The sequence below is a fragment of the Danio rerio genome, chromosome 3 (assembly GCF_049306965.1).
Source record: "Danio rerio strain Tuebingen ecotype United States chromosome 3, GRCz12tu, whole genome shotgun sequence".
NCBI lineage: Eukaryota > Metazoa > Chordata > Actinopteri > Cypriniformes > Danionidae > Danio > Danio rerio.
The window spans coordinates 3438697-3464082 of NC_133178.1; the positions used below are offsets into that span (position 1 = coordinate 3438697).

General features: G+C 38.8%; 1 protein-coding gene and 1 long non-coding RNA gene across 7 annotated transcripts in view; one reads left to right on the forward strand and one right to left on the reverse strand.

Moving 5' to 3' along the window:
- Positions 1-24422, reverse strand: part of myh9b (myosin, heavy chain 9b, non-muscle) — a 112633-nt gene extending 88211 nt beyond the window's left edge. For 4 of the 6 annotated variants that reach the window (XM_073943794.1, XM_073943797.1, XM_073943792.1 and 1 more), the window contains exon 1: positions 24236-24422. The gene's annotated coding sequence lies outside the window, so the exon portion shown is untranslated. Of the gene's footprint in view, positions 1-24020 lie in introns of all 6 variants that reach the window. The other 2 variants (XM_073943793.1, XM_073943795.1) reach the window with 2 other exon arrangements.
- On the forward strand, positions 20929-25059 carry LOC141381095 (uncharacterized). The gene is made up of 2 exons (XR_012400704.1): positions 20929-21532; positions 22203-25059. It is a non-coding gene; the product is annotated as an uncharacterized lncRNA (long non-coding RNA).
- Positions 25060-25386: the final 327 nt, after the last annotated feature.

Sequence of the window (25386 nt, forward strand, 5' to 3'; positions counted from 1 at the left end):
TCTAATTTGAGCTCAAACAAATGAGAAAAACAAAACACATTTGCATAATCTCCGCCTTCCCTTGTCGTACAATCACTCTTATATCCGACACATACAGACCGATCAACACACACACTTGGTGAGCTGACCAATCAATGTAGAGTTGGCTTAAGGGCGGGGGAGGGGCTTACTGAACTAAAGCACTGAATTGGTTCATACGAACCAAATTGAAATCGTAACAAAATGACTGTAATTCTAAACACACAGTAAAAATGGACAGTCTAGAAAACACATTCTGGATTTGACATTGACACAAAAATCGATAAGCAAAAGCATAGCAAAAAGCTTATTCGCATCTTTGCATTAACTTAACATGTAAATAACTCGAACGTGACGGCATACCTGCCAACATTTAAATCATAAAATCCCAAGAGGGGGAGCTTGAGCTTGAGCTCCACCTTTTTTGCACTTCTTCTACGAGTGATGTCACTGGGGGTAGGGTTAGGGGTGGGGTTGGTGTACGCATTAAAACAGCTTACAGGAGGCAGAACGAGAGCTCATGCTCCCCCTCGCTGGAGCTCAGCTCTGCTCAAATGGCTCTGCAGCGAGCACCGTCTCTAAAATCCGGGAACACATTGTGTGAGGGGGGGGACAACATGATCAGGGGGTGGGGGGTTGGGCCGGGTTTGTGGTGTCAAGGCGGAGCGTTTTGCGGTTTGGTGCGCATAGGGACTGTACCGAAAAGCTGGCCAGACTGTACCAAAAAGCTGGGGAGCGGGGGTGGGGTGGAATTCCGGGAGACACAACAATACGGGAGATGGGTTTGAAATACGGGAGACTCCAAGGGAAAACAGGGGTATTGGCAGGTATGCTTGACGCTCCTTCCGCGTCTTGTTTGAACACGGCATAAGAAGTTTAGTATACTGAAATATGACCAACCTAGGGGCAACGCAGTGGCACAGTGGGTAGCACGTTCGCCTCACAGCAAGAAGGTCGCTGGGTCGCTGGTTCGATCTTCGGCTCAGTTGGCGTTTCTGTGTGGAGTTTGCATGTTCTCCCTGCGTTAGCGTGGGTTTCCTCTGGGTACTCCGGTTTCCCCTACAGTCCAAAGACATGCAGTGCAGGTGAATTGGGTAGGCTAAATTGTCCGTAGTGTATGAGTGTGTGTGTATGTGTGGATGTTTCCCAGGGATGGGTTGTGGCTGGAAGGGCATCCGCTGTGTAAAAACTTGCTGGATAAGTTCATTCCGTTGTGGCGACCCCTGATTAATAAAGGGACTAAGTCGACAAGAAAATGAATGAATGACCAACCTAGCTATGCTAACTTAATAAAGCAGTAACTCTACACTCGATTTCAGGATGTTTTCAGGTTGATAAAACTACACAAGCACTAGTATTTATTTTAGTTTGTTTACATCATTGAATGTATGATTTGTTTATGTAACACCAAAACATGTCGGGTCTCAATTTAAGGTTACGGGAGACTCCCAGGGAAAACAGGGGTATTGGCAGGTATGCTTGACGCTTCTTCCGCGTCTAGTGTGAACACAGCATAAGAAGTTCAGTATACTGAAATATGACCAACCTAGCTATGCTAACTTAATAAAGCAGTAACTCTACACTCGATTTCAGGATGTTTTCAGGTTGATAAAACTACACAAGCACTAGTATTTATTTTAGTTTAGCTTGTTTACATCATTGAATGTTTGACTTGTTTATGTAACACCAAAACATGTCGGGTCTCAATTAAACGTTGCCTTCATTTCACTGAATACAATTTACTTTGGCCTAGTCTCTTTTTCAGGGGGTTGCCACAGCGGAATGAACCAGCAACTATTCGGGCATAGGTTTTACACTGTGGATGCACTTCCAGCTGCAACCCAGTACTGGAAAACAACCAAACACTCTCACATTCATACGCAACGGCCAATTAAGTTCATCACCCCTATAGCGACTTGTGGGGGAAACCGGAGCACCCGGAGACTCCAGAAACATACGCCAACAGACCCAGCTGGGGCTCAAACCAGTGATCTTCATGCTGTGAGGCCAAAGTGCTTACCACAGAGCCGCCGTGCCATCCTAATACAACACACATGTTGGTTAAATCATGTTTTAAAGTATTGTATGGCATATCAAATATCAAATGAGGTATCATGGCATCTTCAATATGGCCCAGCCCATCCTCAGTGTTCTGCGAGGCGGTGGAGGAACTGGTTTGGGTGGTTTGGGTGATTTAGAGCCACACACTCCATTGAGTCTGTCAGGACAGTGAGTTATTGAACTGTGTGTGACGCTCCTCCACACCCTGAGCAAGAAACACACTCACACATGGCAGATCCACATTTAAAACAGAGCGTCCAGTGTGCTCGCAACGGGAAACTCTCTTATGCAGTTAGCGGTTTAACTCTTTATTAGCAGCTGGAGAACTGTACATGTTAAGGCTGCACGATATATGGTTTCAGCATCGACATCACAATGTGCGGATCACATCACAGGATCTGCAATGTTGAGCTGGGATTATATGGTTTAGGATTACACAGCCACAGTTTAAAAAACAGGAGATTTGTGGAGATACGGCAGAGATCAACCATAACGGAGTGAAAGTGTATCATTAGCATATTTAACACCCTATTAAAAGACTTTAACAACGCGCGCACACACACACACACACACACACGCTGATAATGATAGCAGGTTAATCATTGGTTCAGATGGAGTTTCTCTAATGTGATTGGCTGATACTGTAATGCAGGTTAATCATTGGTTCAGGAGGAGTTTCTCTAATGTGATTGGCTGATACTGTAATGCAGGTTAGTCATTGGTTCAGGTGGAGTTTCTCTAATGTGATTGGCTGATACTGATTGCAGGTTAGTCATTGGTTCAGGAGGAGTTTCTCTAATGTGATTGGCTGATACTGTAATGCAGGTTAGTCATTGGTTCAGGTGGAGTTTCTCTAATGTGATTGGCTGATACTGTATTGCAGGTTAATCATTGGTTCAGGAGGAGTTTCTCTAATGTGATTGGCTGATACTGTAATGCAGGTTAGTCATTGGTTCAGGTGGAGTTTCTCTAATGTGATTGGCTGATACTGTATTGCAGGTTAGTCATTGGTTCAGGTGGAGTTTCTCTAATGTGATTGGCTGATACTGTATTGCAGGTTAGTCATTGGTTCAGGTTGAGTTTCTCTAATGTGATTGGCTGATACTGTATTGCAGGTTAATCATTGGTTCAGGTGGAGTTTCTCTAATGTGATTGGCTGATACTGTATTGCAGGTTAGTCATTGGTTCAGGTGGAGTTTCTCTAATGTGATTGGCTGATACTGTATTGCAGGTTAATCATTGGTTCAGGTGGAGTTTCTCTAATGTGATTGGCTGATACTGAATTGCAGGTTAATCATTGGTTCAGGTGGAGTTTCTCTAATGTGATTGGCTGATACTGAATTGCAGGTTAATCATTGGTTCAGGTGGAGTTTCTCTAATGTGATTGGCTGTTACTGTATTGCAGGTTAATCATTGGTTCAGGTGGAGTTTCTCTAATGTGATTGGCTGTTACTGTATTGCAGGTTAATCATTGGTTCAGACGGAGTTCTGTCTAATGTGATTGGCTGATACTGATTGCAGGTTAATCATTGGTTGAGATGTAGAGTGAGTGTTTGAAAAAGCCTTAAGAAAACACATCCGCAGCTGTACATTAGCAGTCAGACAGAACAGCGGACACTGGGGCTTTCCCATGACCTCACACACACACACACACACACACACACACACACACACACACACACACACACACACACACACACACACACACAAACAAACAAACCAAACAAGCAAGTACACACACAACAACACTAATACATAACCCAAACACACACACACACACACACACGCACACGCACACACACACACGCACACACACACACACAAACATGCACTCTTGCAGACATAACACCACAGACACACATACAACAAAACACAACACATAGATAAACACACCCCATCACATACACATGCACTGATGCAGACACGCTAACACACAAACGACACACACTCAAACAATACAGAACACAATCTCACACACATACACACACACACAACCCTACATGTGTGCATATACACACAACACACACACTTTCAACAAATGGACACACACACACAATGCAAAAACAACACACTCACAAGAATAGAGAACATAATCCCACACAACCCATACACACACACCAACAACACACACACACACTCACGACAAACACTCTCAGATGAGGACGACCACACACAGCAAGCACAGACACACACACACACACACACACGCGCGCGCACACACACACACACGCGCGCACACACACACACGCGCGCACACACACAGAGCTCCACAGCTGAAGTCAATCAAGAGGCGCTGGGCCTCCAGTGATGCTCTCTTCTGAGAGTCAGGAATGCACGGTTGCACAACTGCAGCTAAACTCCACACAAGGAGTCTGCACACATCAGCACACAGACCAATCCTGGACATCTAAGGCGATATAGAAACTCTGTCCCATAAAAAAGCCTCAACGGTCACGCTAAACATCAGCTAATCCTGTCGCCGCCGAGAATGATGGGAAACGTAGTTTTACAGCTCATAAAGCAGCGTGTGGAGCTGAATGTCCTGCAGATCTGCTTACGCCATGATTATATAATGATGGTCTGGAACACTGCTAATGTTTTCCACAAGCACAGCTTCATCTCATAAATACGGTCATTAGTGGCTCTCGTGCTCCAGCAGTTTATCAGGAGAGCGATAGTGTTCATCCAGCAGATTCCTCTCATTTCTGATGCTTCTCCCATGATTCCTCATCAAACTGATGATTAAACTGCACAGAAAACCCTCAAGAGCTCCTAAATCAGAGCAACACACAGGACTACAACACTCCTCTGGGACATTTACTCAGTTCACTGTTATTATACATAACCAGGTCGTTATTTCACACCAGACTGGAGGAAAGTTTCCTTTCTGGACTTCATTTCATGACTATGATGCAGTTTTCAACACAAATGCAGCACGTTTGATCTCAATAAATGTGACGGAGATGTAAAGAGGAGCACCGTTTCTGCTGGAGGAGTGTTAAAGAGAGTGTGTGTGATGATGGGAGCAGAGACTCTGACACACATCTGCTGACACACTTCAGTCAGTCTCCTGATGAAGCTAATTATACACTTCCTCTGCAGATCGACACACACTTCCTTCCCGACAGCACGCTCAAGACACACACCTTCAAAACTTAACATCAGCACAAGCATATGAAATTATGCCACTCATCCAGCAATCAAATATCAATGTCAAATATCAATTGATGCAACTTGAGGACAAATGTGAAAGAAAGATATTAAAGTACTTCTCAAATTAACAAATGAAAGCATAACAACATTATTAAAACTTTCCCTTGAATTTTTTAAAAGAAAAAACTTTTGAGGTCCTGATATCTCATAAAGAGCCCAAAACATGTTATTTAATGAATTTAATTAACAATAATTACAGTTGTATTGTGCCAATAACTCGTTTAAATTAAGATTTTAAATTGCAGAATAATCAAGAATTTATTTAAAATTTATTTAATTAAAATTAATTTCATTTTAAATTATTATAAATTTAAATAAAATTAAACAAAATGAAATATGTTTGAACTAAATAAAATTAAATAAATGTAAACAATTTAATTTAAATACATTTAAATTATATATAATTATATACTTTAAATAAATCTATACATATTTTAACGATAAAATGAAACTAAATAAAATTAAATACATTTAAATTTAATTAAATATTTTTTATAAAAATAAAACAAATTTATATTAAACATTCAAACGAAATAAAATGAAATAAATTCTAATAAAATGACAAAATTAAGTACATTTAAATTATATACATTTATACAAAATAAAATTGAATACATTTAAATAAAACTTGTATTTTTAAATAAAACTATACCTATTTTAACAAAATAAAATTAAACGCATCTAAACTAAATAAAATTAAATACATTTAAATTAAATTAATTGAAATAAAATTTAAATAAATTAAATACATTTAAATAAAATTAAATAAATTGTAATAAAATGAAACAAAATGAAATACATTTAAAGTAAATTAAATACATTTAAATAAAATAAAATTAAATGCATTTATATAAAATTATATACTTTAAATTAAATTATACATGTTTTAACAAAATTAAATTAAACGCATCTAAACTAAATAAAATAAAATACATTTAAATAAAATTAAATACATTTAAATAAAACTAAAATTACTTTAATATACTTTAATAAATATTAATTCCTTTTTTAATTATGTTAATTATATATATTTCAAATTAATTACTTTTTAAAAATTTAAATTACCTTAAATAAGTGTATATTAATATATGGATGGAATTTAAAAATGAAAAATATACGTATTTTAAAAAAAATAACTTTTAATAACTTTATAAAGGGTGTTTTACATTTTGTCATGAAACAAAAACATGCGTTTGATAAAATAAAACAAAATAATAATCAAATAATCATGTCACTTCTTGTTTTTTGGAGAAATGTGACTAAGACACAAGTTTCTGGCTGCTTACTGGTTGTTGCTTCATATCAGCCTGTAAAAAGCTCTTCTCTGGCAGCTTTATATGATGATTAATCGTCCTTCAGTACAGAGAAACACAGAAATGTTAAAAAACAAAACCGTCTAATGCAAAGCAGATTCCCTCTGATCACGGCCTTATGAACATCTCAGAGGACACAAACACTCTGGTTAAAATATAACAGAACGTTCTGCTCTGTCAGTCTGTCTGTGTGTAAGAGTTTCAGCAAAAACAGACTATGAGCTTAAAGCCCAGTGAGGCACTCCAGCCAATCAGACGACAGCTGCTCATCTCATATTCACCTCGCATTTGCATATTAAACAGCCTCACCCATTTGTCTCTGCCCTCATTTCAGTTATGTGTGTGTGTGTGTGTGTGTGTGTGTGTGTGTGTGTGTGTGTGTGTGTGTGTGTGTGTGTGTGTGTGTGTAAGTTTCTGCAAAAACACAACCATCACTGAACTTAAAGTCCACTAAGTAGCTCCAGCCAATCAGACAACAGCTGCTCATTACACATTCACCAAGCATTTGCATATTAAACGATCAAAACCCCCCACATAAGTGTGAATTTCTGAGTGTTTTCTATATGATTACACTGAAACACAGAATAAAACATTTGCTGTAGTATGATTGAAGTCTCAGGACTGACAGGTGTGTAAAAAAACGGTTCGTTGTGGCGGTAAACACTCCCTCTCTGCTCTATATCTGACTTTATGAGAGTGTGTGATAAAAGCGAGCGGCTGATAAAGCGTTTATGATAAACAGTTTATGGCTCTTCCACTGAAATGACAATCATCTTTAATAATGAACGATGGTAATCATTCATCAGTCCCTCGCCATCAACTCGCCAGCAGTTTGGCCTCACAGCAAGAAGGTATCTGGTTTGAGCCTCGGTTGGCTCAATTAGCATTTCTGTGTGGAGTTTGCATGTTCTCCCCATGTGGCCGTGGGTTTCCCCCCACAGTCCAAACACGTGCGCTATAGGTGAACTAAATTGGCTGTAGTGTATGACTGTGTATAAATATATATATATATATATATATATATATATATATATATATATATATATATATATATATATATATATATATATATATATATATATATATGAGGGATGTCCCGATACAACATTTTAAATTCCGATACGATACCGATATTGCAGCCATCAGTCCGATACGATACCGATATAAATCCGATATCAGAACAAATTATAAATACTTTATGTTTACCTATTTTGTTGAGTGGAATGTATGAAAGGCTAGATCAAACTGAGAACAAGTCAGCAACAGTAAGTATGAAAAAAACAACCAGTTTATTAACTATTGGTTGCATAAATGTGAACCTTTTACATAAGAATATATAAAATGAATTAAAGAATAAATATTAAGACCCTGAAAAATATCTTAATTGAATAAACAAAAATACATTTTTAAAGTGCAAAATGCAAATAAAGGTCACTTCAGTTATTTATTTTTACCATCAGCAAAGAGTAGAAACAGCTGAGAGCAGGAACAAAGAAAACAAATATTGTTTATTGAACAACTGCTAAAGGTTCAGTGTCCAAAATTTCTATTTCACACAGCTTTTTGATGAATTTTTGATCCAGCTGAGCTGAAAAATAGCTTTCACACTGGGCAGCAGAAATAAGTTATTGTTAATAAAATGTGGATTATGGTTAGTACAAACATTTACATGATCAGAGCTATTTCATCTGTGTCTGTATAATAAGAAGATTAAGGCTATATAAATGTTTCCAAATATTATTAATTTTATAATATATATATTGCACATATTATATTAAACATAAAAATACTTGCAGAGGCTAGATTGAAAACACCTTTTCTCCACAGCACTTGAAATAATGTGACTTTTAAGAATAATTTTATTTATCAAAATTCATTATATTTCCACCCTACTGCCCACTTGGGAAAATTAGACAATGTAAATAAAGAGAACAGCAAACTAATGTGCAAAGCTGACACTGTTTATCAGAGCACTTTATCTTTCTGGGCTGTTTAAAAGAAGAGTTAAACATGGGAATGTCTCTAATTAAATTTTCCTTCTGCCCCAAAAGTAATACCATTCTTTCTTTTAAACTGTAATGGCCCTCAGCAACAGAATGATTTCTTAGTCTTATTTAACAGACAATGAAAACAACAACAATGTTTAGCATTTTACATGACACTGTTCCTTTCAGAGTGCTCAAGTAAAAAAAATGAAATAAAGAATAAGAAATCCACTATTTCACTCCTATTATCCATGTGCACGACTGACAGGTCAAATCTGCTCCCTCTCTTGGTGCTGTTGAGAGTTCGAGATTGAAAGTTTGCGTATAAAATAATGTAGAAACGCAGCTAAAGAAAGCAGAATCCGGGACATGTTCTGCGATTTAAATCTTGGCTGAATGCCATTTTTAAGTCCCAAATAGAGGACATGTCCGGGCAAAAGATAATGTATTGTAGGCTTTTTTCCTGCGTGTCCTTGCGCTCTTCTCAAAGCTAAAGTCAGAGCAGGTGTCCAGCGCGTCTCTGTGGGTCTGCTGCAGCGGAGACTTTTCTCATGCACACAGAACCGGGCCGCTGAGGTAAAGTCTTACGTGTGGGAAGCGCTGGTGGTGAATTAGGTGTCACACTGGATGAACCACGATATGCCATGACCGAATTAAGGCTCGCAAGATGTGTGCTATGTCGCCATTCGGTGCCTTATGTTGCCTAGCAGCCTTATGCAAAGCAATGTAAAGATCGCTTGACGTGAAGTAAATAAACCAGTAACGTTAGATATGTGCCGTTGTTGCTAGCGTCAGCGTGTGCTACCGTCACAATAGATTTCTATCGTAATACACCATAACTTAGTGTGAAGAGCACGTTAAATCTTAGAGACTTTGCTAGCAAGCAGTGTTGTGATCACGTGGGCGTTGCACGCTGGCTCTGGACGCTGCTGGATAGAATAGCTGTAACGGAGTTTAGAGAGTATCGGACAGCTTATATCAGAGATTTTTAACGCAGTCTGATATAGTTTTATGGACTGATATCGGACGAATTTCCGATATCAATATCGGATCGCGACATCCCTAATATATATATATATATATATATATATATATATATATATATATATATATATATATACATATATATATATATACATATATATACATCAGTATATATAACATATATATATATATATAACATATATATATCAGTCCATAAAACTATATCAGACTGCGTTAAAAATCTCTGATATAAGCAGTCCGATACTCTCTAAACTTCGTTACAGCTATTCTATCCAGCAGCGTCCAGAGCCATATATATATATATATAAATATATATATATATATATATATATATATATATATATATATATATATATATATATATATATATATATATATATATTAGTGTATAATATATATTAGCGCTGTCAAAATTAATGCATTAACGCATGCGATTAATTTGAAATAATTAACGCGTTAAAAAGTTTTACGCAATTAACGCCGTTTTTTTTTTTCTGTCGTGGCCAGGGGCAGACCGGGCAGTTTCCCGCTGGGTCGACGTACTTTTTGGCCCGGGCTGATCATCTTCTTATGATCTGATCGGCCCATAAAACACTCAGCAGACTGTCATGTTTTCATGGAAATATTTGCTCCAGTCAGATCTCCAGTTATCAGCATCTGCAGCTTTATAACATCACTAAAGCGTTCGCAGTGAGGAAAAGTTTTATCAGTAAACATCGGCATCTTTCATTGGCAGCATTGCATCTTTATCTCCTCCAGTTTATCTGCGTTTAGCGACGCCACACCCAATCAAATCACAGCTCAAAGTCCAGCAGAATAAACCCACAGCTTCAGCTCACTCCTAAAGAGACTGTACACCCAAAAACTTACATTTCCTTACTATTGACTGAGAGGAGAATTGGTGGTTCATTCCACTGGGGTAAAGAAAAGTGACTGACTTGAGTAATAAAATGGTTTAATAATATAATCTTTTTAGCTATTTTCTGCGCAAAACTTTGTACAAAATCTGCAGATTTATGCTGAATGTTTTTGGGAGTATAGCAACTAAAAACGTATAAAACATAACTTTTATTTAAGGTTTACAATAGAATCCAATCAGAAAACAAAGCAAGTCTCTCATATAATACATCTACTAAATGACTGACAATTGACTTTACAAGCTGTACTGCAAATAAATCATCTAAACATTTGCATACTAATTAATAATTACTGAAATTAATATAAAAACTGAAGAAATATGTATGTTTACACACATTTACATGCATAAATAACAAGACTCAATGATGGGCTGACAATCTGCAGTTAAATTTCAAGTTATGTTTGACTTTAAAGCGTTGTACAAGACGGTGAACGAATCAAGGAGCGTCATTTTACCAGTGTTGCCATGACAGCAGTCGCACTATTGTAAACAACTCACCCAAAATAAAGTGCTGCTTGTTCAAACTGCTTATTTAAAATGAGCTGAATCAACACAAGTCTTTTAGCTTTTAATTGTTTTATGTCCAATCCACTTAAATCTGTTAACCTAAATTTATAGATTTGTGTTGGGACAACATGAATAAATTGTGTAACAAGTATGCTACGTAGAAATGTCCTGTCGGCGCCTAAAACAAATTTGTTTTCTGGTTAGCATGTGTGGTACACACAGAGATCAGAACACATGTACATGAGCTTATCTCGAATATACACAGAGCCACAAATGTAGCTAATCTGAGCTATTCTGCAACACAAGCTTAAACCATTGAAATGAATGGGTTTCATAGCGCAGTGCTCTCTGTGTCTGCTGTGAAACTGCATTTTAGCCTTATATTTTCAGCCATTGTTCTGTTTTGAATAAAAAACAAAAGATGCCATTTTCATTTGTCTAAAAATTCAGTGCAAAGAAAATACAGATAGAATTAGGTCTTTCACCATTAATCTATCGACTTATCGCACAAACCATGGACATAAGCTCAATCATTTTTGGTGATGCAAAATATATCACAATTAAGGGTGTCACGATTTCGATTTTAAATCGAAATCGATCGAAATTTATTTAGATTATCGAATAAAAAAATAGTATCGTCGATGCTGCCACGCCCCCATGTCACGTCAGCTTGGCTTGCCAAGCGAGGAAAAAACAGGCTTGTTGAAGTGCTTGTTAAACTGCAGGCGCAGGAGACCCGTCGACAGAACTTAAACCCTCTCCTCTTTCAATGAAGTCGCCGGTGTGGAAGCATTTGGGATTTCCAGTGAGTTACGTTGACAACGTTCGTGTTGTCAACAAAAAAAAAAACACAGTTTGCACGCTCTGCTATGTATGTATTAGGGTTCGTCCGATAGACAACACCGGCATCGCGATCCTCCGCCCGCCCCCGTTGCAAATCCGCTCGCGAAAAGTTCACACTCAGGCCCTGTTTACACTGTCTTTGTTTTTAAATGGCATTTTAGAACGACAACGATTTGACATCCACAGTGGCGTGTAGCATTTCTGAGCAGCCCTCCTTCCTCTCTACCTCTGAAAACGCACATCACGTGACCACACAGACACAGACGCACACACAGCCATGCGCTCGAGACAGCGGGTCCAGGCAGTCAGAGGACTGCTTCAATCTTTCACTCACTTGTACTTGGTCATTTTAGCGAACACCTCAGATACTGTTGGCTGGTTCCTGTTGGTTGTGCGTCTTTTTTACAGACGCCATTATAACGACACAGATCACTGCCTATTCACGAGTCCCGCAGAAAAAGTGATTGACAGGTGGTAATTATGTGTGTATCTTGCCTTTATTCATTTACTGTATGATTTGTTTATGGGTAAAACAAAGACCATGCAGGTCAGGTAGTTTAAACGGTAGGCTACAAATAATTAATTGGTCATTAATTAATTAATTATTCATAATCGAAAATCTAATCAAATCATGACTTTAGAATCGAAAAAGTAATCGAATCAAGGATTTGGAGGATCGTGACACCCTTAATCACAATACATAATATTAAATAATAATTAAATATAAAATAATTAAATAAAAAATTTATAAATCCTATATTAATTATTCCAAAATATTAATACATTAGCATATTTTTCATTGAAACAAAAATATAAAAAATTATAATGAAAGAATCTGTCTTTTTTTATAATTATTATTTATAATAAATATTATAATCAGTAATCTCTCTCTCTCTCTCTCTCTCTCTCTCTCTCTCTCTCTCTCTATATATATATATATATATATATATATATATATATATATATAATTATTATACAATTATAATTAATATTTTAATTATACAAAAATATAAATTTTTATACTTATTATTTATAATATAATCAATAATCTATTTATATATAAAATGAATATTATTATAAAAAAAAATTTATAAAAAAATTAGCACATTAGCATTTTCTTTATTGAAGTAATACCTCCCCGGTTGGTTTGTGTTCACACTGTCTTTTTTCCTTCTGAACCCCGGTACCCTTGCGTCATCCAGCTGCTGTTTTATTTACTGCCGTTGCTAGGTAACGGTCACGAAAGCAAGCGGCGAATTAAAAAGACGTCCGCACATCGCAGTCATTCTGCTTTAACTGAAGCTTTTGGTTTTGGACATACAGAAAGCGACTCGCGTCCATCTGCCGCAAACATATTATAAACATTCAGAACATCACATCGGTGCGCACGGGTCTTTAGAACTAGCATATTTTATCCAGAACCCACAGAAGATAAAAACAGTAGTTAATAGCTACATAAAAACCAACAACATGCGAATGAAAAGTCGTCAGCTCTTTAGTTTTTTATAGGATTGGTGTATTTACATTAGATTAACATTACAGCAATAGCGTCCGCTGCAGCAGATTACACTTTGACACCTTTATGGCAATCAAACACATCCCAAATAATTACAGGCCACGACTGAACATTGAGGATAATCTCTCATTAGTGGTCTCCAAAATTAAACCAAGAATGACTTGTACTGAAAACATTGTGCCCACCAGTCTCATTAGCTGAGGTTAATATTACATTAAAGCAAATAAAACATGACTATAAAATACTACTGTATAAAATGACTTATATGTTGTCAATATGCTTGTGTTATACAGGCCTATTAATATGTGCACAGCGTTTGTATATTTATAACCACCTCAGAGGAACTTGGCTATAGTGCTGATAAGTGTTGTAACCCCTGCTCTAAGTGATGGTTTCAGTCTTCAGTATCTCAGGATGTGCTGTGCTTCTGGCCTGACTGAATGTTTCAGGAGTGTCCCGAACGTCTCTCCTCATCCTCCTTCTCCTTTTTTGGTTTGCTTTCTCTGCCACCGAGCGGCAGCCCTTCCCACAGTGCACCTGTGCTGCCGGCTGGAGCACAATGACAGGATGTGAGCAAACAGACAAACAATCCTGTTAGCAAAGCTCCACGTCCTGATCGTTTGTCCTGCTTTCGCCATAACTGGCGTGATTCGCCGTATGACTGCATCATGACGCGCTGCAGACTCATTCCTTGCTCCGATTGGCCGACTGCCAGAGCTGTGATGTCACATCCTGCCACAGAGTAATGTTAGTTTCTGCTTGAGGAGGAAAAGCCGCTCTGGGTGTTTCCTTGTTTTGTCTTGCACTTGAAAAATCAGAGTTATTTCTGCTCAGATTCCACTTTATTTTTCCTGAATTCAGCTTTCTAAAATAAAACACTTTATTTTAGGAGTTCAAATTAGGGCTGCGCAGTATTGGAAAATGTAACATCACTATATTTTTGGTAACACTTTATTATGATGATGACCATTCATCCAAAAAGAGCCAAATTCTATTCCAAATTCTAAATTGTTTCACAGCTAAATCTGTTTTCGACTGGATTACTTAATTCCGTCAAGGCCTGTCACGAAATCTATTGTTTGTTGTATGATATATTGCACCAAAATATATTGCGTTAAACGATATTATCGTTATTTTAAGACCACTCATTATTAGGGATGTAACGGTATCAGAATTTCACGGTACGGTAATACCTCGGTATTGATGTCACGGTACGGTATTTATTGAATTATTTACAGGAAAAAACAAAACTTATGAAAATACTCCAAAAAAGTGCCAAAAGTGTCAATGACATACAAATTAGCCATCTATCTGTAAGCTTTGAAACAGGAACTTCAATTTTAATAACAAAAAAATATTAAACCATGTAAAAAAAATAAAGTTTCAATTTAGTATTGTTGAAAACTCATCACATTCAACATTTAATCAATCACTTACTTAGATAGAGATGGGTTTAAAGGAAAATTATCATATAACTATAATCTGGTAAAAGCTGGGATCTCTGGGCATTTACAATGTCCCCTGCAACAGAAAAAACCCCTCTCATTTGGGACTGAGGTTTCTGGGACAGAGAGATATGACTTGGCCCAGGTTGACAGCAGTGGGTAACGTTGTGCATTGTCTTTCCCCCACTTGAGAGGACAAACCATGAGTAAGATAGAGATCTCATGTCTGCATCAATCTGAACAGTGTGCTGTGTTTCTGCAGTCCCCATGACTGATTATTAGTCGTATTCCCCAACTTGCAGGCACGTGCACACATAGGGCTCAACCTGTGCAGTGCACATGCCCTTTTTAGTCTTGGATAGAAAGTTCCCTTCCAAAATGATCAAAAGTGCCCCCGCGACACGACATACCCTCCATCCCCGCTTTACAGTACGCGCGCGACAACACAGCTATTCAGTACGCGCGCGACAACACAGCTATTCAGTACGCGCGCGACAACACAGCTATTCAGTACGCGCGCGACAACACAGCTATTCAGTACGCGCGCGACAACACCGCTATTCAGTACGCGCGCGACAACACCGCTGATAAGAACTCGCGCGACAACACCGCTGATAAGAACTCGCGCGACAACACCGCTATTCAGTACGCGCGCGACAACACAGCTGATAAGAACTCGCGCGACAACACCGCTATTCAGTACGCGCGCGACAACACCGCTGATAAGAACTCGCGCGACAACACCGCTATTCAGTACGCGCGCGACAACACAGCTGATAAGAACTCGCGCGACAACACCGCTATTCAGTACGCGCGCGACAACACAGCTGATAAGAACTCGCGCGACAACACCGCTATTCAGTATGCGCGCGACAACACAGCTGATAAGAACTCGCGCGACAACACCGCTGATAAGAACTCGCGCGACAACACCGCTATTCAGTACGCGCGCGACAACACCGCTATTCAGTACGCGCGCGACAACACAGCTGATAAGAACTCGCGCGACAACACCGCTATTCAGTACGCGCGCGACAACACCGCTGATAAGAACTCGCGCGACAACACCGCTGATAAGAACTCGCGCGACAACACCGCTATTCAGTACGCGCGCGACAACACAGCTGATAAGAACTCGCGCGACAACACCGCTATTCAGTACGCGCGCGACAACACAGCTGATAAGAACTCGCGCGACAACACAGCTGATAAGAACTCGCGCGACAACACCGCTATTCAGTACGCGCGCGGCGACAACACCCGCTTTAGGGTTTTCCAGCGCTTTTTCATCCCCGCTACTAGCAGCACACTCCATTTCCGCATTACTGGATCTGTAGCGACAACAGACCGCAAGGGATGATGGCCGAGCCTGGGCTGATGGGAATTGTAGTTTCCGGTACCTCCCGTTCGCTTCATTCGCCTGAGCAAATTTTCTCAGAAGACCTATAGTTTTACCGAGTCATGCGACTACGGTAATATCGAAAAAAATTAATATTGCGGTATGACGGTATTTACAATACCGTTACATCCCTACTCATTATTATATAATGACAATATAATATCATCACAATGCAAAGAACACGTCATATTTCGTTCTGAAGAACATTTAATTTAATTATAGTCATTTTAAATAAAATAAATATATAATAATAAATATATAAATAATAATAATATATATAAAAATAAATAATAATAAATGTGAACAAGGTAGAGAGTAACAGAGGCTGTGTTATCTGCTGCCAGATCTATTTTCAGCTGTCAGACTGAATATACTGTAGTCATTTATAGTAAATACTAGTGTTTTTAACCATACTGACACTGACAGCTCCAATAGAGATAGAGCTGCTGTACAATTGGCTAAAATGTAGCTTGAATTGGTTTTTATTAATATAATAATTATAATCCAGTAACTTATTTAATTACAAAATATTTACAATGTTCATTTGTAAATTAAATGTTAGATTTATTTACTGACAAAAAATATATACATAATGCAAACAAAAAAAAGAAATTTTGTATAATATTAATTAAAATAATCAATAACATAATAATAATAATTAAATTATTCAACATGGCTTTTCCCTAAAATCAGACAGAAAAGAAAAATTGATCTGGAAACTTTTGATTTCTAAATTTTCTTAAACTATAATTTAAAAATATAAAAATAAACATAATAAAGACTGAAGACTTTTTTTTTATTTTCTTATTTTATTTCATTAAAAATCATAATATAATATTAATATTTTTGTTTAATTAGCTAATTAAATTAATTAAATCTTCCTGATTAAGTTTATTTTTATTTATAATAAAACTATTATTTATAAATCCATTATGCATATAATGAAATGCATAACTCAAACAAAACCTATTCATATCACTTATAATAATCAACAAGGACAAACAAATTTGCAACAGAAAATATTTTTAAATACCCATGTATTAAACAGTAATAATCAAATTAAATATTCAGCATGAGTCTGCCACAACAGACAGATACAGTAATTCATACGACTGTCAAAGACACACAGACTCCACTGATGATCTCTGATATTTCTTTAATACCTATCTAAATAAACACACATACACATTCTCCAAACTGTCTTGTTTTGTTTGTGCAAGATGAGGATTAATAAACAGTGACAGAAGGGTGATTTAAGGTGAACTTCCCCTTTAATAAACCACAGCGCATGATGTCACCAGACAAAACAACAGCGCTCTATGGAGACAAACAATGACATCTCCACTTCCAGAATCGAACTGCAGAGAACAAACACAGACACGATCAGAGCGGAGATCAAAGAGATCAGAGGTGAATGACATCATCATCATCATTCTATCATCATCATCACTCTGATCTCACAGCTGGACATGAGCTCATTCACAAGCACGCACAGCAGCTGCGCATCAAACCCCGCGGCCAATCACAACCTCTACCCATAATGCCATGGTGCACACAAACAACAGTCCTGCAGGTCCGCACCTGTTCGGCAGTGCTTCTGCCATTGTGCCAGAGGATTAACGTCTAAAGCCTGCGGACATTTTCCTCCACCGACAGAATAAAATAAATACTTAAAAACAACCATTGGTTTCAGAATAAACGGCTGATTTCAGATCATTCTGAACACGTCCGCTCAAATTAAGTCAAGACAATATACTGTTGAATTATGATAGAATAGAGCACACCTGAGATGCTGAAGCAGAGGCTGCTGGGTGTGCATTCATATCTAATATTCAATGGTCTGGAATCAATTGTTCAGCTCATACTATGACTCTCACACTGTTCAGATGTTGTATTTCAGACATTTGTCAGGTTTTTGTCCTCAAACATGTTCTGTGTGCAGCACTAGTGTCCCCCACAGCTCCTCCAAAGCCTTCTGTTGTGTTTTGGTGTGATTTTTGACTGTCGTAGCTGTGAAATACAGTACATCTAATCATTCAGCGGAGTGATATGGAGCTGTAATGCGCTTAAAATCTGTCAGAACTACTTTTTTTTTTACTTTTTATTTTAAGATTTTTCAATATATTTTTTACAGAACAACCCCTTCCCCAACAATTTAAGCCATTACAAATGAGGGAGTACATTAAAAAAATTATAAAAAAAATTAATTAAAAGAAAACAATAAAATAAATAAATAAAGGTATTGCCAATTTGCCATCACAATTACTTTTCAGGGGATACATTTGCACAGAACTACTTTAGCGGCGAGTTAATCTGAAAAAAACCAAACACCTTAGAATGTTCATCAGCCAATCAGAATCAAGCATTCATCAGCCCCTTGAGGCCATTTATAAATGTTTTTTTATTGCCAGTGAGCATTTCAAGCCTGTTTAGCCTTGCATTTTTGACGAAGCACTCCGTGTGCCTGCAGATGAAAAAAAAAAAGTCAACTCTGTGTGCAAGAACAGCACTCGATGTCATGCGCTCCAGCATTAAGTGAAGTTTGCTTTGCGTTTTCAGAACTGAAAAGTGCATCGAGCGTGATTGACCCCTTCAATACATAAGAATTTTCATCCAAAAACTGCTCTTTTTACTGAACAGATTTTAAATAAAGATAAAAAAACACTTTCACATTTCTACAGTGAGTTCATCAAGTCATTAAGTTGTTATGTTGAATGGCCACATGTGGCGCTAACAACATTTATTAATTACTTTATTTTCTTTTCGGCTTATTCACTTTTTAATCTGGGGTTGCCACAACGGAATGAACCGCCAACTTATTAAGCATACGTTTTACACAGCAGATGCCCTTCCAGCTGTAACCCAGTACTGGGAAACATCCGTACACACACCCATTCACACATATACACTACAGACAATTTAGCTTGCCCAATTCACCTATAGTGCATGTCTTTGGTGGGGGGAAACCAGAGCACCCACGCGCACACAGGGAGAACATGCAAACTCCACATAGAAATGCCAACTGACCCAGCCGAGGCTCAAACCAGCGACATTCTTGCTGTGAGGTGATCATGCTAACCACTGTGCCACTGTGACACCCCGTGCTAACAACAATTCATTAAAAACTTCAATTCAAAGTTTACGGTCGCCGTGAGCACCTTGGTGTTTTATGTTGGTGCACTTAACCACTAGGCCAGGGGACATCAACTATATTTGTCAGAAGGCCAGAGTTTTACCAGACAGTCTCCTTGGGGGCCGGACTGCCAAGAAGAAAATCAAATAAAAATCTAATTTTGGCTTAAAATTGTGTTTAATGGTCATACCTTTTCCATTTCATTACAAATTGAAGGCTTTTGATTCAGGCTTATACCACAGTCAACCACTAGGAGTGATAGAAAATTCTCCACAAAAGTGGTGAAAATGCTGCCATTTGCCGAGGCGGCCATTCAGAGCTAGCTGGCTGAAATTTAGGCCGCAGGCGATGTGAAGGCGGCTCTACGGTGCTAAAAGCCTGAGCGCATTTTGGGTATCTTGTCCCGAGACCTATGACACATTGAAAAGTCTGACAGCGGCCAAGCCTGATGTGAAAAAGTTGGTGTGAGAGGGGAAATGTAACTTGAGCCATTGATTAAGCACTGCGAGTAGCCCGTTTCAGCATTGTGATTTGAGTTTCATTTGATGTGCGAACTTTATTTGTGACCTGTTTCGTTCTGGTACCAGGTTATTTATTTACCATGCTGTTTTAAGTCGTCTTGTCCTGGGGTCCGTTCTTCGTACGTGGATTACTCAGTTAGCTGGATTTGGATATTGACGATTTGACATGATCCAGGATCGTTTCGTTCTTCAAAGCTGATCCGAGAGTTGTTGTCATGGCAACAGATCTGCTAGGTCAAACCTGATCGGGAGCAGGTTCAATTCATATAAACAGGATTAGATCGGCTCAGTTCAAGCAAAAATAATACAGAAAGTATGTTCCGAGTTCTGATATTTTCTTACAGTAAAAGTTATATACACTTGGGAAAATAGTAAATATTTTTTAACTATATATATATAAAAGTTATAGTCATTAATAAAATAAATAAAGTTATACATATTAATAAAACTTATGCAATCTGCACCCTCGAAATAAAAGTACAAAGACTGCCACCTGGTGGTGCAAAGAGAAAACTTATTGATATGAACTTTTTAGATCGCTTTAGTACAAATTGTGTATAATAGAAATGCGGAATATGTGACTTTTTTTTAAAAGCAATAATACATTTATGCAGTCATAAACATGTTTTGACAGTTAATATGCCAGTGATGCTTCACAAAAGTTGCAGACGCCTTTACCAATATCAAAATGCTTTTGGAAACAACCAGTTATTCTTTACACCGATTAAAAAACGGCTACTATTATAAAGAAAATATTTTCTAAATTAAGAACTAAATACACGGATTTGCATTGAAATACATGATGAATACTCTTGTCTTGACAAATGAAAGTGTAAAGCCTGCAGCTCACAACAAATGTGAAGTTATTGCGTGTCATATTTAACAAACCGCTTACTGCTAATTTGATGTAATTTTGCTCACATGGATAATTGAATATTAATCAGATGATGTCATTACGCTGCTGTGCCGTCAGCCAATCGTTGCATTGCTGATCATGATTTCTAGGATGGATAGATCTGTCCTTCACAACACACGCAGCGATCTCAGATCAGTTTATCCAGACATTCTAATCTGATTCGCGAACTCGTTTGAAGAACCAAATTAGCGAGAGATCAGTTATCAAGATGAAAAGATCCAGGATCTGCCAAATCATCTTAGATCATTTAAGCGAGGTACGAAGAACAGACCCCTGTACTGAGGAGTCTGCTAATTTCAAGCATGTTGTTGAGACTTAGAAATAAAAAACAAATGTTAAGTAAGGGCATGAGGAAAATTATCCCTTTTTTTTTTTAAACCTGTTTGAAACAATAAATGCTTAACGCCGCATAGTCTATCCTCATTTCGGAGTGTAGCCTTAATATAGGCAAATGGTAGTTATTCTGACAAGAGACTCAGTTGTTGTTATTTTTAGTTGCTTTAATAGTGTGGACCACAATTTCCTTTTTGATCCTCACAATTTTGGAATCCAGTCGCGGGCCGGATTGAATGCTCAGCGGGCCGCCAGTTGATTCAATTCAATTCAGCTTTATTTGTATAGCGCTTTTACAATGTAGATTGTGTCAAAGCAGCTTCACATAAATGGTCATAGTAACTGGAACAGTGTGGTTCAGGTTTTAGTGTTTAAGTTCAGTTCAGTTCAGTTTAGCTCAGTTCAGTGTGATTTAGGGTGCTTTCACACCTGTGAATCGATTCAGTTGTTCCGAAACAGAGATTAGAATTGTTACATTGTTGCTCTTTGCTCTTGGTGCGGTTCGCTTTCACACTGCAAAGTTTCTAATCGGACCAAAAGAGCTAAAACAAGTCACGTGCGAGTAAACTCTCCTTACATTGGTCAGAGTGTCAGGGTTTATTTTGCAGCGTCCCGCTCAGCTGTCAGGAGAGGTGGTGGTTTGGTGGTGATTGACAGGGTGCGCGCGCGTGACGTGTCTGAGGATAGACGCGGTGGGGAGGGGTGAGAAGGGTGCGCGATGATGCCTATTTGAGGACTGGGAGAGAGACACGAGATTACCGGGAGATCATCACTCGTTTGCGGGCATCCGGAGACTCACGAAACTTCCCGCCTTACTCATAATTCTCTCTTCATATAGCCGTAAGCCTATTACATATCCATAAAACACTGTGATATAACCGCGCTCGGATCAGATCGCTTTCTCACTGCAATCGAACCGCTCCAGGGTTCGTTTCAATCGAGCCGAGACCACCTCATTCAAGCGATCTCGGAGCGATTACTTTGGCGCGGGACAGAGCGCGATTGCCCTGTTCACATATGCCAATCGAACCGCGCTAACTGGGCAAACGAGATACGTTCCGAAACAAAAGTGTAGGTGTGAAAGCACCCTTAATCATTACTGAGAGTTGATGATCAGTGCACTAGGCTATAGGTGCTGACTTCATGTTCATGTTTAATTTGATATCAGACAAATAATGGACCATACTAAGTTATAAAAGAGTGGTCATGCTCACACCTTTTAATGCACGACTTGGAAAACAATAGCTGTACAAATTCCACGCACACAAACACATTAGCTAAAGTCCTCTTGTTCATCATTAGGAGTTGACAAGGCATAATTACCCTGTCAGATTTGTTCAAATCACTCAAACCAAGAGCAAGCTGGCAAAGTACCATTTTACACTTATTTAAGCAATCTCTATATAATGATGGATATAGCATAGTGCATTTGCTCTTTTAAGCATTTATTTAATCTCTGCATGTATACATTGAATTACTACATCTTCCACTACATCATATGCAACTTTTATTGTGCACTAAAAAGCAATTTTAAAAGCTGCAACTAAATTACAGTCAACTGTTGACCAAATAAATATATCCACTGAGTCTGTATTGAACTCAGAAGCTTTAGGCCTCGAAAAACTGTTCCCCACAATTACGATGTTGTGGTTGAGTTCGACTCGTAAATATGATTTTTTGGACAGGACTTGGACGCAGCAGCTCTGTGCGCAGTATAAATGCCGCAGGGATTGAGGGAGTCTTATGCGTTTCCTTAACCAATGAAGAGAAGCTACAACAAAATCCAGAATGAGACCAGCATGTGCTTTTACTGGGTCACAACGTCCTAGACATACTCGCTCAAAGAAAACCAGGTCACACACACACACACACACACACACACACACACACACACACAGGTCAGGTGTGTACTGCAGACGTCTTCTAAGAAAGTGAAACTGGTGTTCATTTCAATAATATTATTTGCTCTATGGCACTGAATAACACACACACACACACACACACACACACACACACACTTATAACACTATTACTAGCAGCAAACAGAATGATGACAAAGATAAATGCAGTACACACTCACATCAGCATGAATCTGAGAGCTCACATGGATTACACACAGATTTGTGTGGTTATAAGACACACCCGACAAAATCACAACTAAATCTGAGCATAAAGCTAAAGTAGCTGCCAATCACTCACTTCAGAGATTCATCAACATCCTGTTCATAACAATCAAGAACCAATAAAGCATTAGAGGGTTTCTGAAATGAAATATGCTAATTGCTGGACACATATTCAGAAAGCAGCCAACAACACGTATATCAAAATACACAGAAATGCAACAAGGCCACACACCAGAAGGACGAGCTCGCGCAGCGCGCCCCCGCGAATGACCGTGTGCACTCTTCCTTTCAAATATTAACCAAGTTTCTTGCACACAAATGAAATTTGTCCGGTTGAAGAAAGCGCGCACCAATGTCTGCGGGAGCACGCAGCGCGATCACACCCTCATCGAACTTTGGGAGCGCGCGTAACCTATTTCCATCTGTCTGTAACTAACTAGAACTCTCTAGAAGAGTCAGAAACTACGTTTATTTGCGTCCAAGTTTACTTTCCTGCTGTGTTAACAAACCGCTAATACAGATTCGTCCTTAAAATCGGGCGGATAACTGAAAACGCGCCGCTTGGCCCAGTTTTAACGCGAGCGATGACGTAATGAGCGCCCGTGAAACGTCACTCGCTAGCGCTCAATGACATCATGCTCCGTTTGCAGTCGCACTGCACCCTACTTTCGCGCAAACAGCATTTTCTGTGAAAATTAACGGGTTTCCGCGTGCCCGTTGAGGCCCGCGCGAGCCGGTGTTTCTGCGCTCGAGCACTTCCTGAAACTCACCGCGCGGCTGTCCGTGCCGATCGGACGCGTCACAGGTTATCTTCGCAAGAAATATCGATCAACCGTAACGATTTCACCACAACAAGTTTGCAAGTGCAGCAAAACCAGGCCGCGTCACTCCAGGTCGCTGCTCACACTAGCTGCGCTTCCTGTTTCTCCGCGCGGCGACTGAATGGATCTGCGGAGGAAACGGAACCGTCCACCCGGTGCTTTACCTGCTAATCAGATGCAGACGCTCGGAGTTCGGGGGATGGTTGTCAGAAACTCCAGAGGCTCAGTGTGGATCCGTGTCGCGTGCTCCAGACTTCCCTTTTCAATCCACTGAAGCTGCGCACAAGTTGGCTCTCTTCACTCGGCTCTCTTTTTTTCTTCCTTTCTTTCTCTTCCCTCCCTCTTCCACTCGTAGTTGAACTCCGTCCTGCTGTAATGGTTCGGGGTGCGGTCCCGGTGGGGCGGAGTCTGCGGCACGTAACCGCCCCTTTCCTGAATCTCCGCCAATCACAGTCCGCTCGCTCTGCATTCCCGAAGGCTTCGGCCAATGACAGGCGGCGTGTGGGCGTGCCAGAGCGGGTAAAAGTCCGCGTCACAGGGTGAACTTGAAATAGTTGGGCCGCAGGGCCCCGTATGTGTGCTTAATGTCTGAGGTATGTGCGCGACTTTGGGCTTTTGTGACCATATAAGTCGCCGGACCGTGTTTACACGCACACACACACGCGCAGGAATGGAGGAATGTCTGGAATCAGGAACTTTCTCTCCTTCTTTTAAATAAATAAATACATAATGGGTGTCAGTGTTGACAGGCATTTCACAATTTACAGAGTTTATTGGATCATTTCAATATTTATGTACGGATAGTTTATTTTAGCCTACTATTATTACACGATATTTCAATATTGTCCCGTCACAGATAATATCAATCTCTATCTGTGCGTCTATCTCATTGATTTGCATATCATTTGACTGAAAATCATACAATGCTTGATGCAGCTTTTGAATAATAACAGGCATGTGTATTAAACCATTGATTTTAAAGGACTGATTGATGATATTGCTGCTTTCTCAGCTAGCTATGAACTTCAGAAACACATTGACACTTAGTCAATTCAACGCATGAAAAATCAAACTAAAATCAGGCAAATCTGAACGAATAACACATCTCAGCACACATAAAAATAAATGTTTATTGAAATCTTTATCCTTTAAAAATCTATAATTATGTATAGTAGTGTTTTTGAACTATAGTAGGGTACTTTAATTAATCTGCTGTGTACGTCTTCTAATACAGCAACTAGCAATATAAACAAATTACATAATACTATGTATACTAGGCGACATACATAATGTAAATTAAAATAATTTATTTTAT